A 17667-nucleotide genomic window follows, 5' to 3' on the forward strand; every position below is an offset into this window, starting at 1 on the left:
TTACGGTCAACATCTTGGATTATATAAATGTTGCATATTTCGTTACACCCGCCATCTTGGTTGAATACCACATCATTCTTACACTTATGTTACGACCACCATATTGGATCCTATTAATGTTACAATTATCGTTATGGTCGCATCTTGAAATTTAGACGCCATCTTGGAAATCCGTGATTTTTATGATTGAAAATCGGGAAAAATAACAAAATTCATCAAAAAATTAACTTAATAGAATTCTGATTGCATATATCGATTCCCGTCCTTGGTTCGAAACCGGTGAGGGCAAAAAATAAAAATAAAAATATCAGATCCTTCCTCCACAGAAGCCACCTACAGACTGACCCACCACCACCAATAACAAGGTATTTACCATCAGCTGATATGACGTCATGTCTGCCATCTTGTCTTCGTACGCAGAAGACCGCCATCTTGTTGTAGTCTGCTAGAGTGTGCTGGCGTCATGTTAGTATCATGTTTTGTTCACCATACCTTTAACCTCTACTTTTAGCATTAAACTTTGACTTTGCCCTTGAACTTTGACCTTGACCTTGACCTTGAACTTTGACCTTGAACTTGAACTTTGACCTTGGCCTTGAAATTTGACCTTGACCTTGATCTTTGACTTTGTCCTTGATGTCCATCATGGATCCGACATTTTATGTTCAGTACATGCTACCAAGAGCTACCACCTGCTAGCGGTCAATGTCACCATCATGTTTCCGGCTGCTGGAGGACAACATCTTGTGTGTAGGCCTACTCGTCTTACCACCATGCCAGTTTTATTATAACCTGCTACAGTGCAGTAATCATTTATTATTACTAAGGTGCCAGCCATTTTGAAATTTGGCCACCATCTTGTAATCATGTAATTATTTAGCTAGAAATGCGGGAAAAACTCCATAAGTCTCCGAAAAAATAAATTATTAATTTGCAAATTGAATCGATGGATCCCTGTTCACGGTTTGATTCTTGACCAGTGACAGTTGTAACTAATTATTTAATAAATTTTAGATTCTGTTTTCCATTACCTTTCGCGGAGTTTTATTAATCATTCACTCTACGAAAAACAACTCTAGTCAATATACCTAACCAAATTATAAATAAAGTGCCGATTAACCTATTATGAAAGTCTAATTTTTCAATAATCTGAATAACCTATAAGCCGTTCATGTACAAAGCCACACACATAGATCAATTGTCTTCAGTCCATGAGACCGAGTCATGTCATTATAAGCGTATAGGCTAGTTATTTCAGGACCGCATGACCTTCGTCGTTAGCAAATTATATTCAATTAATCCATCGTGACATTTTTTATACATACTAAAGGACCAAGTGACCTTGAAAAATATTTTAGTAACACCAAGAGGTTTAAAACTAGTAAATATTCCATCACTACATTTTGTACTACGCGCAATCAACAAAAAGGAAGCACCGACAAAGAAAAGGCAGCACATTTGGAAGCACCGACAACGAAAAGGCAGCACATTTGGAAGCACCGACAACGAAAAGGCAGCACATTTGGAAGCACCGACAACAAAAAGGCAGCACATTTGGAAGCACCGACAACGAAAAGGCAGCACATTTGGAAGCACCGACAACAAAAAGGCAGCACATTTGGAAGCACCGACAACGAAAAGGCAGCACATTTGGAAGCACCGACAACGAAAAGGCAGCACATTTGGAAGCACCGACTACGAAAAGGCAGCACATTTGGAAGCACCGACTACGAAAAGGCAGCACATTTGGAAGCACCGACAACGAAAAGGCAGCACATTTGGAAGCACCGACTACGAAAAGGCAGCACATTTGGAAGCACCGACTACGAAAAGGCAGCACATTTGGAAGCACCGACAACGAAAAGGCAGCACATTTGGAAGCACCGACAACGAAAAGGCAGCACATTTGGAAGCACCGACAACGAAAAGGCAGCACATTTGGAAGCACCGACAACGAAAAGGCAGCACATTTGGAAGCACCGACAACGAAAAGGCAGCACATTGGAAGCACCGACAACGAAAATGCAGCTTATTTGGAAGCACCGCCAACGAAAAGGCAGCACATTTTGGATGCATCATCGAATAAGGAAGCACATTTGGAAGCTCCATCAACTAAAAAAGTCAAAAAGGAAGCACAAGTTACAAGATCTAAGTCTTAGTAAGAAATAATAATACAAGAAATAAAAACATTACATTCTTATAATTTAAATTATTTATTTTATTGCTTTACATTATACAAATGCAAGTAAAACAAGTCAATATTGTATGTAGCCAGCATTCCTCAGTTCCTTGAGTATGAAGGATATTTCTTTGATGCACGAATAGTTTCCTGCACAAAGCGAACCATGTAGTAGTCTTAGCCGGTCAACCAATATGTTTGGATCTTTCCATGATGTGTAATCATTCTCTTCTACCACCATCTTCCTTGCACCTTTATAATAAATATTATGATCTCTGGTGTCTTCCGTTTTACCACCAACCTCAGGGTAACTTTCATGTTTGAGACGGTGATCATCACAAGCTTGATCAGATTTATTTAATATATCACGTCGTTTCCATCGTTTCGGTCTCAGGACACCGCCACATTCTTCGATCTTGGCAGCTTTAGGTGCTTCATCATAGTCTATGTCTTTGTCAACAGCCTCAGAGTCACTGTAACAATCACTGTAGAAGGAATCGTCTTCACCCAATTTACCGTAATAATTCGATGTTGATGATGTTGAAGTGTCTTCATCGTCTTCGTGCTTTCTTTTTAGGAGTCCATCATTTTTACAAAGTAGGAAAGATATACTTGAATTCGGCTGGAATATATTCTCACTTTTCACGTTAAGGATTCTTCCATTGTCTTCATTCTTCCGTAAATCATCAACCTTCATCAATTTAAGTTCTTTGTCGAGATCGGAAGAACCAAGAAAATTATTGTCGTAATGCAGATCACTCTTCCTTAGGCTAGTAGATTCATCGTTGTCCTCTAGCTTGTACGCAGGCTTGGCGCTACAAGTTCTGCCATGTCTTTTTAGGCTCTCTCTCCGTGTAAACGACTTGCTACATCGAACACAACTTATCATATTGCGCAGTGGATTTTTAACACAGTCATTCTTCTCGTGTTGTCTTTTATTCTTTCTCAAGATAAACTCTTTACTGCAAAACTTACACCTATGTTCTTTCGAAACAGCGTCAGATCCCAAATCGGAATTCATATTAGTTACTGAGACTAATGCAGATACCAATTGAGTGTTTTAAATTAGATTCAATACTTAAATAGAAATTTTTTCATATTTCATCAGCGAGAATTAATATATCTCATGCAAAAGTACTTTATGCATGTAGTTCTGCTTTTCAACAACAGATATCGCCACATGTTGCGTGCAGGTAAATAATATTTAGTTATTTTATGCGGGATGCGGGATGCTCACTAACGATCGCAAAAGAAGGATGGCTTCGTTAGACTCCAAGGAAAAGGAAGTTCGTCTTGCATGTTGGTGCTCCACAGATGTCTCATGGCGTAATATTTATTTGACTGAGTAATGTTATTTGTTAATTCCACCTGATAAAAATATTGCAAGTTTTGATTTAGTAGCAGAAATTATCGAATTAAATGTAACTCCAAATAAAATGACATGTCTCATTAGAACAAAAAAAAAATCCATGCAGAGAGCGGTTTCTCAGAATAGTCAGAAACACTTGAAGAAACCACAGGAATGATTGCAAGAACACGGGAAAAACCATCAAAATATTGTCAAGAATAATCAGGAGCACACTGAGAAAACCACTATAATATTAACAATAATAATCGGAAGCACACGGAGAAAACCATCATAATATTGACAAGAATAATCAGGAGCACACGAAGAAAACCGCCACAAGTTTTCTTTGATATCATTAAAATACAAAAAAAATTAATAAAAAATAAAAACGAAAAAAAATTCAAACATTCTGGCTTGTACTAGAACTCTATCTTTGCTCAACAATGAGAAGTTCACAAGCTAGCAGAATGTTTGAATTTTTTTTCGTTTTTATTTTTTATTAATTTTTTTTTGTATTTTAATGATATCAAAGAAAACTTGTGGCGGTTTTCTTCGTGTGCTCCTGATTATTCTTGTCAATATTATGATGGTTTTCTCCGTGTGCTTCCGATTATTATTGTTAATATTATAGTGGTTTTCTCAGTGTGCTCCTGATTATTCTTGACAATATTTTAATGGTTTTTCCCGTGTTCTTGCAATCATTCCTGTGGTTTCTTCAAGTGTTTCTGACTATTCTGAGAAACCGCTCTCTGCATGGATTTTTTTTTTGTTCTAATGAGACATGTCATTTTATTTGGAGTTACATTTAATTCGATAATTTCTGCTACTAAATCAAAACTTGCAATATTTTTATCAGGTGGAATTAACAAATATCATTACTCAGTCAAATTAATATTACGCCATGAGACATCTGTGGAGCACCAACATGCAAGACGAACTTCCTTTTCCTTGAAGTCTAACGAAGCCATCCTTCTTTTGCGATCGTTAGTGAGCATCCCGCATCCCGCATAAAATAACTAAAAATTATTTACCTGCAAGCAACATGTGGCGATATCTGTTGTTGAAAAGCAGAACTACATGCATAAAGTACTTTTGCATGAGATATATTAATTCTCGCTGATGAAATATGAAAAAATTTCTATTTAAGTATTGAATCTAATTTAAAACACTCAATTGGTATCTGGCATTAGTCTCAGTAACTAATATGAATTCCGAATTGGGATCTGACGCTGTTTCGAAAGAACATATGTGTAAGTTTTGCAGTAAAGAGTTTATCTTGAGAAAGAATAAAAGACAACACGAGAAGAATGACTGTGTTAAAAATCCACTGCGCAATATGATAAGTTGTGTTCGATGTAGCAAGTCGTTTACACGGAGAGAGAGCCTAAAAAGACATGGCAGAACTTGTAGCGCCAAGCCTGCGTACAAGCTAGAGGACAACGATGAATCTACTAGCCTAAGGAAGAGTGATCTGCATTACGACAATAATTTTCTTGGTTCTTCCGATCTCGACAAAGAACTTAAATTGAAGAAGGTTGATGATTTACGGAAGAATGAAGACAATGGAAGAATCCTTAACGTGAAAAGTGAGAATATATTCCAGCCGAATTCAAGTAGATCTTTCCTACTTTGTAAAAATGATGGACTCCTAAAAAGAAAGCACGAAGACGATGAAGACACTTCAACATCATCAACATCGAATTATTACGGTAAATTGGATGAAGACGATTCCTTCTACGGTGATTGTTACAGTGACTCTGAGGCTGTTGACAAAGACATAGACTATGATGAAGCACCTAAAGCTGCCAAGATCGAAGAATGTGGCGGTGTCCTGAGACCGAAACGATGGAAACGACGTGATATATTAAATAAATCTGATCAAGCTTGTGATGATCTCCGTCTCAAACATGAAAGTTACCCTGAGGTTGGTAGTAAAACGGAAGACACAAGAGATCATAATATTTATTATAAAGGTGCAAGGAAGATGGTGGTAGAAGAGAATGATTACACATCATGGAAAGATCCAAACATATTGGTTGACCGGCTAAGACTACTACATGGTTCGCTTTGTGCAGGAAACTATTCGTGCATCAAAGAAATATCCTTCATACTCAAGGAACTGAGGAATGCTGGCTACATACAATATTGACTTGTTTTACTTGCATTTGTATAATGTAAAGCAATAAAATAAATAATTTAAATTATAAGAATGTAATGTTTTTATTTCTTGTATTATTATTTCTTACTAAGACTTAGATCTTGTAACTTGTGCTTCCTTTTTGCCTTTTTTAGTTGATGGAGCTTCCAAATGTGCTTCCTTATACGATGATGCATCCAAAATGTGCTGCCTTTTCGTTGGCGGTGCTTCCAAATGTGCTGCCTTTTCGTTGTCGGTGCTTCCAATGTGCTGCCTTTTCGTTGTCGGTGCTTCCAAATGTGCGGCCTTTTCGTTGTCGGTGCTTCCAAATGTGCTGCCTTTTCGTTGTCGGTGCTTCCAAATGTGCTGCCTTTTCGTTGTCGGTGCTTCCAAATGTGCTGCCTTTTCGTTGTCGGTGCTTCCAAATGTGCTGCCTTTTCGTAGTCGGTGCTTCCAAATGTGCTGCCTTTTCGTAGTCGGTGCTTCCAAATGTGCTGCCTTTTCGTTGTCGGTGCTTCCAAATGTGCTGCCTTTTCGTTGTCGGTGCTTCCAAATGTGCTGCCTTTTTGTTGTCGGTGCTTTCAAATGTGCTGCTTTTTCGTTGTCGGTGCTTCCAAATGTGCTGCCTTTTCGTTGTCGATGCTTCCAAATGTGCTGCCTTTTCGTTGTCGGTGCTTCCAAATGTGCTGCCTTTACGTTGTCGGTGCTTCCAAATGTGCTGCCTTTTCGTTGTCGGTGCTTCCAAATGTACTGCCTTTTCGATGACGGTGCTTCCAAATGTGCTGCCTTTTCGTAGTCGGTGCTTCCAAATGTACTGCCTTTTCGTTGTCGGTGCTTCCAAATGTGCTGCCTTTTCGTTGTCGGTGCTTCCAAATGTGCTGCCTTTTCGTTGTCGGTGCTTCCAAATGTGCTGCCTTTTCGATGACGGTGCTTCCAAATGTGCTGCCTTTTCGTTGTCGGTGCTTCCAAATGTGCTGCCTTTTCGTAGTCGGTGCTTCCAAATGTGCTGCCTTTTCGTTGTCGGTGCTTCCAAATGTGCTGCCTTTTCGTTGTCGGTGCTTCCAAATGTGCTGCCTTTTCGTTGTCGGTGCTTCCAAATGTGCTGCCTTTTCGATGACGGTGCTTCCAAATGTGCTGCCTTTTCGTAGTCGGTGCTTCCAAATGTGCTGCCTTTTCGTTGTCGGTGCTTCCAAATGTGCTGCCTTTTCGTTGTCGGTGCTTCCAAATGTGCTGCCTTTTCGTTGTCGGTGCTTCCAAATGTGCTGCCTTTTCGTTGTCGGTGCTTCCAAATGTGCTGCCTTTTTGTTTACGGTGCTTCCAAATGTGCTGCCTTTTCGTTGTCGGTGCTTCCAAATGTGCTGCCTTTTCGTTGTCGGTGCTTCCAAATGTGCTGCCTTTTCGTTGTCGGTGCTTCCAAATGTGCTGCCTTTACGTTGTCGGTGCTTCCAAATGTGCTGCCTTTTCGATGACGGTGCTTCCAAATGTGCTGCCTTTTCGTTGTCGGTGCTTCCAAATGTGCTGCCTTTTCGTTGTCGGTGCTTCCAAATGTGCTGCCTTTTCGTTGTCGGTGCTTCCAAATGTGTTCCTTTTTCGTTGTCGGTGCTTCCAAATGTGCTGGCTTTACGATGACGGTGCTTCCAAATGTGCTGTCTTTTCGTTGTCGGTGCTTCCAAATGTGCTGCCTTTTCGTAGTCGGTGCTTCCAAATGTGCTGCCTTTTCGTAGTCGGTGCTTCCAAATATGCTGCCTTTTCGTTGTCGGTGCTTCCAAATGTGCTGCCTTTTCGTTGGTGGTGCTGTCTTTTCGTTGTTGGTGCTTCCTTTTTTGTTGATTGCGCGTAGTACAAAATGTAGTGATTGAATATTTACTAGTTTATCACCTCTTGGTGTTACTAAAATATTTTACAAGGTTACTTGGTCCTTTAGAATGTATAAAAATGTCACGATGGATTACGAAGGTCATGTGGTCCTGAAATGACTAGCCTATACGTCTGATAATGACATGACTCGGTCCATGGACTGAAGGCAATTGATCTATATGTGTGGCTTTGTACATGAACGGCTTATATGTTATTCAGATTATTGAAAAATTAGACTTTCATAATAGGCTAATCGGCACTGATTTAATTCGTTTGTCCGGTATATTGACTTGAGTTGATTTTCGTAGAGTGAATGATTAATAAACTCCGCGAAAGGTAATGGAAAACAGAACCTAACATTTATTTAATAATTAGTTACAACTGTCTCTGGTCAAGAATCGAACCGTGGACAGGGATCCATCGATTCAATTTGTGAATTAATTGATTTTTTTTTCGGAGACTATTGGAATTTTTCCCGCATTTCTAGCTAAATAATTACACTATTCCAAGATGTCGCCCAAATTTCAGGATGGCGGGGGCACCTCGGTAATAAATGATTACTGCAATGTAGCGGGTTAGAATAAAATTAACCAGATGGAAATGTACTCTATAATACGAGTACACGCACAAGATGGTGTACTCCAGCAGGTAGTCGCTCCTGGTAGCATGTACTGAACATAAAATGTCGGATCCATGATGGTCGACTAGGACAAAGTCAAATTTCAAGGACAAAATAAAATTTCAAGGTCAAAGTCAAATTTCAAGGTCAAGGTCATTTTTCAAGGTCAAGGTCAAATTTCAAGGTCAAGGTCAAATTCAAGGTCAAGGTCAAATTTCAAGATCAAGGTCAAATTCCAAGGTCAAGGTCAAATTTCAAGGTCAAGGTCAAATTTCAAGGTCAAGGCCAAATTTCAAGGTCAAGGTCAAATTTCAAGGTCATGGTCAAATTTCAAGTTTAGGGTAAAATTTCAAGGTCAAGGTCAAATTTCAAGGTAAAGTTAAAATTTCAAGGTCAAGGTCAAATTTCAAGGTCAAGGCCAAATATCAAGGTCAAGGTCAAATTTCAAGGTCATGGTCAAATTTCAAGGTCAAGGTCAAATTTCAAGGTCAGGGTCAAATTTCAAGGTCAGGGTCAAATTTCAAGGTCAGGGTCAAATTTCAAGGTCAAGGTCAAAGTTCAAGGTCAAGGTCAAATTTCAAGGTCAAGGTCAAATTCCAAGGTCAAGGTCAAATTTCAAGGTCAAGGTCAAATTTCAAGGTCAAGGCCAAATTTCAAGGTCAAGGTCAAATTTCAAGGTCATGGTCAAATTTCAAGTTTAGGGTAAAATTTCAAGGTCAAGGTCAAATTTCAAGGTAAAGGTCAAATTTCAAGGTCAAGGTCAAATTTCAAGGTCAAGGCCAAATATCAAGGTCAAGGTCAAATTTCAAGGTCATGGTCAAATTTCAAGGTCAAGATCAAATTTCAAGGTCAGTGTCAAATTTCAAGGTCAGGGACAAATTTCAAGGTCAGGGTCAAATTTCAAGGTCAAGGTCAAAGTTCAAGGTCAAGGTCAAAGTTTAAGGTCAAGGTCAAATGTGTGGTGACCAGATAATTATACTACATGATATCGGCACAATCTAGCAGAAGAAAACAAGATGGTGGTCTCCAGTGGATGAAGACAAGATGGCGGACATGATGTCATACCAGTTGACGATATATACCTTGGTATTGGTGGTGATAGATCAGTCTAGGTAGCTTTCATGGAGGAAGGATCGACTGTTTACTCTCGTCGGGAATCGAACCAAGGACGTACATCGATATAATCAAACAGAATTCAAATATGTTATTTTTTTGATGAATTTTGGAATTTTTTTCATTAAAATCGGATAATAAATAAAGATTTTCAAGATGGCGTCCAAATTTCAAGATGGCGACCGTAACGAAAATTGCAACGGTGACGTCATCATCCAATATGGCGGAAAACACATCACCGGAATTTTCGAGAACACAATGACGTCATCCAAAATGGCAGATCCAAAATGGCTGCCGTGATCTACTTGCCCCGTTACGTTATGTCCCGTTACATTATGTCCCGTTACGCTGTGTCCCGTTACGCTCATCCAAGATGGCCGCCGTGACGTCACAACCATCCAAGATGGCCGCCGTGACGTCAGAATCCAAGATGGCGGTCGGCACCAAGCACCACCGCCTGAGGCCTGATCTCGGAGCCCCCAATATATACTACTTATCACGTATGTTAATATATAATTTGTCAAAATTATAACTGTAACGAGTCACCGGACACAACGCGTTGCTTCGTCGCGAGACGCGATACTAACTGGCAGGCTGGTTTTCCGAAATGCGTGTCTAAGGAAATACATGGTTGACTAAGGAAGCCATGTATTTGAAATTGCTTGCATGACAAAACCCCACTTATCTAAACACACGACCCTGTTTCCTCTTACGAAGGCAGCTTGTGGGAGAAACCTCTATTGCAGCGCGCTCTTGTACTGACAAGACACATCTTTAACAGCTGTTTCTACGGAAACTGTACAAGCAATTGAGATAGAGTTGATTTTAAAAACTAATTCAATTCATTGTGAACATTTTTCACGCTTTCGTCCCCCATCTATCTTTAACAGAAAAAAAGTTTTCCGCTGGTCAACTTTTTGATGTGTCAGTTTGTGAGAAAATACATTTCAATATATTAAAAAAATTATTTAAGTGAAACCTGTACAGTTTTTGTCTTAACATTTGTTCTGTGGCGTCCTAAGGCATTAATTTATTAATAAAAAAAATCTTAGTGAAATACACATGTAGGTTATTTTTGTTTGATGTGAAACATCTCGGAATACTTCAAAACAGTTCGCAGTGAATAAGTTATGTTTTTTAATTTTTTCGGACACTTAAAATATTGTTAAGTATTCAAAATAAGCATTGCCTTATGCGTATTTCGATGCTATACAATATGAAAAACAGCTTGGTCCAAAAAATTTTTAATTTCGTTTGATATCTGGCAACAACGCATGAAGAAACAAGGACAGCGCTAACGGCAATCGGCGTGTGTTAGAGAGAGAGAGAATGCGCCCATTTACTTCCACACTGCAATCTAAGAGTGGGATGCTCTATAGTGCGTGGCAACAGTGTTAATAGGAGTAGTATGTTTTGGGGGCTTCTGCGCCAGGAGTAGGAATGTGGATTGTGATTGTCGGTCCACCATCTTGGATTGTGACGTCACGGCGGCCATCTTGGATGGTTGTGACCTTGACCTTTAACCTTCACCTTGACCCCGACGGCCATTTTGGTTCCGCCATCTTGGATCCGCCATTTTGGATGATGTCATTTTGTTTTCTCGAACATTCTGGCAATTTGTTTTCAGCCATTTTGAAATATGACGTCACAGTTGCAATTTTCGTTATGGTCGCCATCTTAAACTTTTTTATTTATTATCCGATTTTAATGAAAAAAATTTAAAATTAATAAAAAAATTCATTTAATAAATTTTAATCAATTTTTTTTATTAAAAAACATACATTTACGAAATAGAGCTCGGAGTCCTTGGTTCGAACCCGGTGATGGCAAAAAAATAAAAATGGCGACCGATCCTTCACCCGTGGTGGGTGGTGGCAGACTGACCCCCACCACTTGTGCCAATGCATATACGAACTTACATTTCCCCCCCCCCCTCCTAAAAATTATTATTTCCCGCACTTGACGATCCACCCCTCCCTCACCAACACCTTTTTTTATTAATTTTTTAATTTTTTATCGTAATAACCACCCTCCACTACAACTCTTGTTTTTCCCCCTCCCTCGCTTTACCCTCATTCCCACCCCTACCCCTTTCACCCCTAATTTTTTTTAGGGTATAAATACGGGCTGCAGGTCCCGGGAGCCTTCAGTTTTTGCCTCAGTTCCTCCTCCGCCGGCGCCGAGTACTTACATCGTGTCGCGGAGACGTATTTTTTTTACGTAATAATTATCATCATGGTTTGGCTTGCCGAAATGCACGAATTTATTGCGGAAATAATTACGGGATACGAAGGAATGTCGTTCGATCAAATTCGTCAATCGCTAACTGCAACCATCTTAAGTACACTTGAAGCATTTCCCGGAAGCGAGGAATTCATTCTGTATCTACACCACCGCATCCTGTGTACGGTGGAGGCGGCTATAGAGCTCCAGCAGCAGCAGCAGCAGCAGGAAGATGCACAAGACTCCGGCATCGAAGAGTGAGGCACCATCGTCGTGGCATCCTCGTAACAAAATCCAGCATCATCAACATGTCGACGACGGAGGCGGCGGCGGGTGACCGAGTCGACGAGGGTCGTCGGAGCCCATCGATGTCGCCATCGTCCGACACGTTTTGGACATCTTTCGCAGAGGGGCCGTGGCAGCCGCACGTCCCAAATGAGGACGTCTCAGCCGTCGTGACGCGACAGCTGCCCCGGAGATCGTCAACGTGGTTCGCCCAGAGGACATCTTCTATCAGGTACCCAGACTTTGTCGACCACGTCGGCGACGACGACGACGACGATGACGAAGAAGATGTCACCACGTGGTGCTGGGACCTCTGTCCGGATACACGCCCTCACGAGACTGAAAAGTGTGCCTTGTTCGACATCGGACAAGTAAACTATTCTTTCGTACGATCAGGACAGTAGTGCGTTCAATATCAAGTTATTTATTACGGTTACACTACCGACGTGTTCGCCACGGACATTACGTACTTTGAATCGTGTCGTGAAGACACGCACTTTAGGCTTAAATGGGATTCCAATGATCCCTTTGGTACCGTGAAACCTATACTCGCATATGACTGTACGAACCCAAATTGTATAATCAAACTATGCCATCCGCACGCATATTTTCCGTGTTCGATTGATGAACTAAAGACATCGACAATCGATAATCGTAAATATCGCTACAGTGAACAGTGCGGTGGACTAAAACATTGTAGGTACACGTACCAAGATAATTTAGTTTATTGTTCAAAGTTTGAGACACCTTGCTGTCGTGAACTGTGCCCCGTGGCCAGATCAAAACTATTGTGTGACGCTTACTTTAACGCGGCAATGCATATTCATAGGCAATGCAAATATTAACCATCATATACTTTATAAATATTATTTTGATGTTGTATAGTTGTTACAGTGTATCGTTTTAATCAAAACACATAAATTAAATTAATTTATATATCCGTGTTCTTTATAATTATTTTGTTTATGTATTGTTGTAAAAAAAATTTAATCAAGAAATTTTTCAATGTATCTCTACAAAACTAAATTAAAAATTCTTATAATGTTTTAGATGTTAAAGTATATATTAAAAACAAATTGTTAAACAAATGAATATATAAAAAACAAATTTACGTCTACTCGTCACGAAGAAGGTACTCGGAAGGGGGGAGGGAGAATTGGGGCAAAAACTAATGTATGAGTGATGTATATATGTATGTATGATTACGTAGAGAAAATAAAATGGAAAAAAAAATTAATGTTTGTGTTTTATCATAATAATAAATCCCCAATTCGCTATACACAATGTTTTTTTAATAAAAAAATTCTTTATATTTCTTCATGTTTATACTTGGAAAAAAAAATATCAGTTCATCATTACACTTGAAAAGAAAATTTATAACAGTTCAACTTTATACTTGGAAACAATTTTTATAACAGTTCACCTTTATACTTGGAAAAAAAAATTGTAACAGTACATATTTATACTTGGAAAAAAAAAGTTAATTATTTATGACTTTATACTTGTAAAGACAATTAATTCGTTATAACTTTATACTATGAATAAACAGTTTGTTTATACTTTTATAGTTAAAATTACATTAATATTTATTCTTAATAAAATAATTTTGTAATATATTGTTAGCACGTGGCAACCAGCACACGTGTCCTTGAAGAGGACATCAGGTCTCTGCCCTCAGCGCGGTGTCCCACGCTCCGGCGAGCCACATGGTGGGGGCCCATGCACCTGCATGGACCGGGGGAGAGAAGGGTATATTTTGCGAACTAAGATTTTCACCACCCCACCCCATCACCGCCGCAGCAGCCAGGGGAGGCCAGGCCCCCCACCACCGCCACGGGCGCTGTGGAGGGGGTAAAAGCCGCCTCACTGTCCCGTCGACCGCGGAGCGCCCGGCTGTGCTCCTTGCATGCTCCTCGCATGATGCATTTATACACGTACAGAAATAAAAAAAAATACTATTTATTGCATACAAAGATTTATTTATACAAAATAAGCATTACACATAAGTTTTTTAAAAAACCTTTTTACACAAACTAATTGTTTTAAAATATCCTTTTCATCAATCCACGAGTCAAACTTTGGTCCATGATGCAACAATCGTATTAAGGCCTTACCATTTTTCCGTTTTAACACTCTTTCAACGAGAAAAGTATCTGGAAAAATAGTTTTCATGATCTCTTCTCCATAAAACGCCCCTGTTATACGTTCCCCCTTCAGATCCTCGAGAAAATAAGTACGTGGATACGTAGTTTTTATTCTATATACACGAAAAAGTTCACTAGTCCAATTCCCCTTGTAAGGTCTGTGAAAAATTCCGCGATTTTTTGAAATCCGCACAATGTCGCCGATATTCCCTTTTTTCTTTCGCGAATCTAGTATATTCGTCTTGGAGTACACAGTTCGAAGCAGTCGATTGTCCTTTAAATCCTTCGGCTTGAGTTTCGTTGTAGAATGCACAGTAGAATTTTATTCTCGTACTAGTATTGTCGTACAAGTTTAGGAAGTAAACTCAGCCACTTGTAATTACCATTGGCAGTGAACCGAGTATACAGTTTATTCTTCATCGTACGAATCACACGTTCCGCTATTGATGCTTTGACACCGCTAAACGTAGAATAATGCGTAATGTCAAACTTTTTCATCAAAGCCTTGAATGATTCATTGTAGAATTCTTTCCCGTCGTACGTCTGCAGTAACGAAGGTCTTCGTTTATGTTTCAAAATATTCGCCATGGCACTCGTAACTTCCACAGCGGTTTTCCGTTTTAAGGGTCTAGCCCACAGGAACTTTGAATATGTGTCTATGACTATGAGAATGTACCTGTAGCCCTTGATCACACGCGAATACTCAATCATCTCGATCAAATCAGACTGCCAATTGTCGTCCAATCCTTTGATTTTGATTTTTCGATTTGGATAATTACGTCTTGCAGGTTTATGCAACTCGCCCGCAATGGCAAACTGTGACATGATCACTATTCAATATATTCCGCTTCCCGTAATTATTCAAGTATGGAAGCGATTTCGTTGGTGTGTGAATTATTTCACACGCTCTGAGATGCCTGCAGCAGTCTAAGACGAGCAACCAATTCATTGGGGTTGCCCCAATACTGCAAATCAATTTTGCTATTCGTGTAGAGTTTATAAAGTCCGGCCCCTTCGATGTCTAAGAAAAGACTAGCTATCAAAGGATATTTCTCATGTTCATAATATTTGAATCGACCCGTTTTCAGGTCATTTTATGCGTAAATGGCGTTGGAAGCATCTAGCAATCTTCTATATTTTCGCAAATCCATCTCTGAATATCGCCGCGGTTTTTTACGAAACAAAAGTTTGCATAATCCACGAGTAAGTTTTATCACCTCTTTCCCACATTCAATAGTATCGACGGACACGAAATGTACTTCCTTCGAACCAAGGACCCATTTACTACCTAGTTTATGCACGCCATACGTCGCGTCGCTATTTCGTGGCACATAGGAGGCCAGGTACTCGCTAGCGAGAGGACCGACTTCGAAACCTTTTTTATTTCGAGGTTTCTTCCTAAGAGTTCGACCGACACGAACTTCGTCTTCGCTACAAGTTACGTTGGAATCGCCTGTTAATTGTGGACTTCGCTTTCGTTTGCCCGTGGATGTAGTTTGCGGCTCTTCTTTTATTTCGATTTTAGTCGGTTTCTCGTTTTCGACGTCCCTTCGCTAGGCTATGAAATATCCAGACGTGCACTCAAGGGCTTCAATTTTTCCTCTCTTCGAACCTCGTCGCTTAATCTGTGTTGCTTGGCGAGCAAGTACTTTGTTCGTATGGCCTCGATGACATCGTGCAGTTGCTTAGCCAAATCGATGTTAACATCCATAATTTTGTTTTTATTTTGAAGCACCTTTAGACACCAGACGTGAATTAAGTTTTGACAGAAGCGACTTTAGGTCATCGCGCCTTTGTGCATTCAAAACTTCGATCATGTCGCGAATTCGAGAATCCGAAGCTTCCACGCGCTGGTCTATGGCTACAAGGTACACTATTATTTCGTCTTTTGCTCGTTTTATTTCTTGACCGAGTAGCGAAAAGTATTTACGTATTTCAGCATCGTGTTTCACGGTGCATAGTTCAGTACGCGGAGCTCGACTGCTGCGTCCAAATTTGGAAATGCTATGATTCAAGTTTGACGATAAATTGATCGAAACCCTGTCTGTACATACCCTTATATAGCGGCCAGTCCTTTACGATGACTATGAATCCGTGTTCTTCTTTCCAACACAAGGAGCACATATCTTTGAATCCCTGAAACGACATGTCGGTGTTTACGTGATCGTCGTAAGCGTGGCGTAATTTAATTTCATCCATGCGAAACAGAACTACGACATTCGCATTATCACGCAGCAAATGTTTGGGTATTCTACTGTAAGTCTGACACAGGTATATGCAGTCTACGTTACTGTGTCTACCCATGGGAAAGTACTCTTGTATTATGCCTTGCTTCTCACAAGCCACATCATCGAAAACAAACACGGAATTCGGCTTTATTCGTCGGTAGACACCACATCGGTGTTATCGCTAAACGGAAAATACTCCAGTCCTTCCACCGAGCGTAGAACAGCGGCCAAGCGCTGGTACTTTGGCTGTTGCAACGACTTGGAATACAAGTAAACGTTCTCGAACCGAAGACCGCTTGGCTCCTCCAGTAAACTCAGTAAAACACACGTCTTGCCACAGTTTGACGGTCCTGCTATGATGCAACGTACGGTAGACGGTAATAATATGCCATGCCGTGATTCGTACACACTGGCTTCGTCATCCTGCATAATGCACATGGGCAAACAAACATCTTGATTGACTACCTCCATCGCTACTGACGAAAATTCTATAAAAGCAATCGTATTTATTGAATTTAGGTCAGTTGCATGTAATGTCTCGAAGAGGCAGGAACAAACAACACAGCAGCGCGGGACTCGTAAACTCGCTGATAAACAATCTACCATTCGAGCTACACATTCCCGCCTACAGATTCTGCAGCCCCGGGACTAAACTAGCGAAAAGGTTAGCTCGCGGTGACGTGGGCATTAATTCTCTCGACGAAAAGTGCAAGCAGCACAATATCGCCTACTCGCTCAGCAAGGATCTGGAATCTAGGCACAGAGCAGATCAGATATTGGCACAGGAAGCTGAAGAAATAAGCAAATCGCGGGACGCGGGACTTGGAGAAAAAATCGCAGCGTGGGGCGTACCTAAAATCATGAAAGCAAATACGAAGTTAGGAATGGGTGCTCGTCGCCAGACCAGGTCTCGCAAGCGCAAGATACAAAGAACCAATAATAAAAAGGGCGGATTTTTACCGCTGCTGGTGCCCACTATAGGTGCACTAGCGGAATCGCTGCAGCCGCAGCAAATATTGCTAGAGCAGTCAACACTAGCAAGAACCAGAAAAATCAATTAAAGGAAGCACAACGACACAACGCCAACATGGAAGCCATTGCCATCGGTAAAAAAAATGGTGCAGGACTGTACTTACGTCCTCACAAATCAGGCCGAGGAATGAAAAAGAAACGAGTAAAGAGAAAATCCTAAGAACTCTACCGAAACGACCGCTCACCAACGTAGATTTAATAAAGTACGCTCGCAAACTGAAAATACCAAATTTCCGCGGCGTGTTTATGCGAGACACTTTGCCCAGCAAGCCAAAAACGTACGAACACTCCATAATTAATTTAGGCACGTCGGCGGGTAGCGGCACGCACTGGGTGGCCTATGTAAAGACGGGAAAAAAAGCTACTTACTACGACAGTTTCGGTAATTTGAGACCTCCACCCGAACTGCGACAGTACCTGGGCCGATTCACTACGTTGTTTACAATTACGAATCGGAACAGAGGCCTAATCAAACAAACTGCGGACACTTGTGCTTGAGATT

The sequence above is a fragment of the Bacillus rossius genome, chromosome 5 (genome assembly GCF_032445375.1).
Source record: "Bacillus rossius redtenbacheri isolate Brsri chromosome 5, Brsri_v3, whole genome shotgun sequence".
Lineage (NCBI taxonomy): Eukaryota > Metazoa > Arthropoda > Insecta > Phasmatodea > Bacillidae > Bacillus > Bacillus rossius.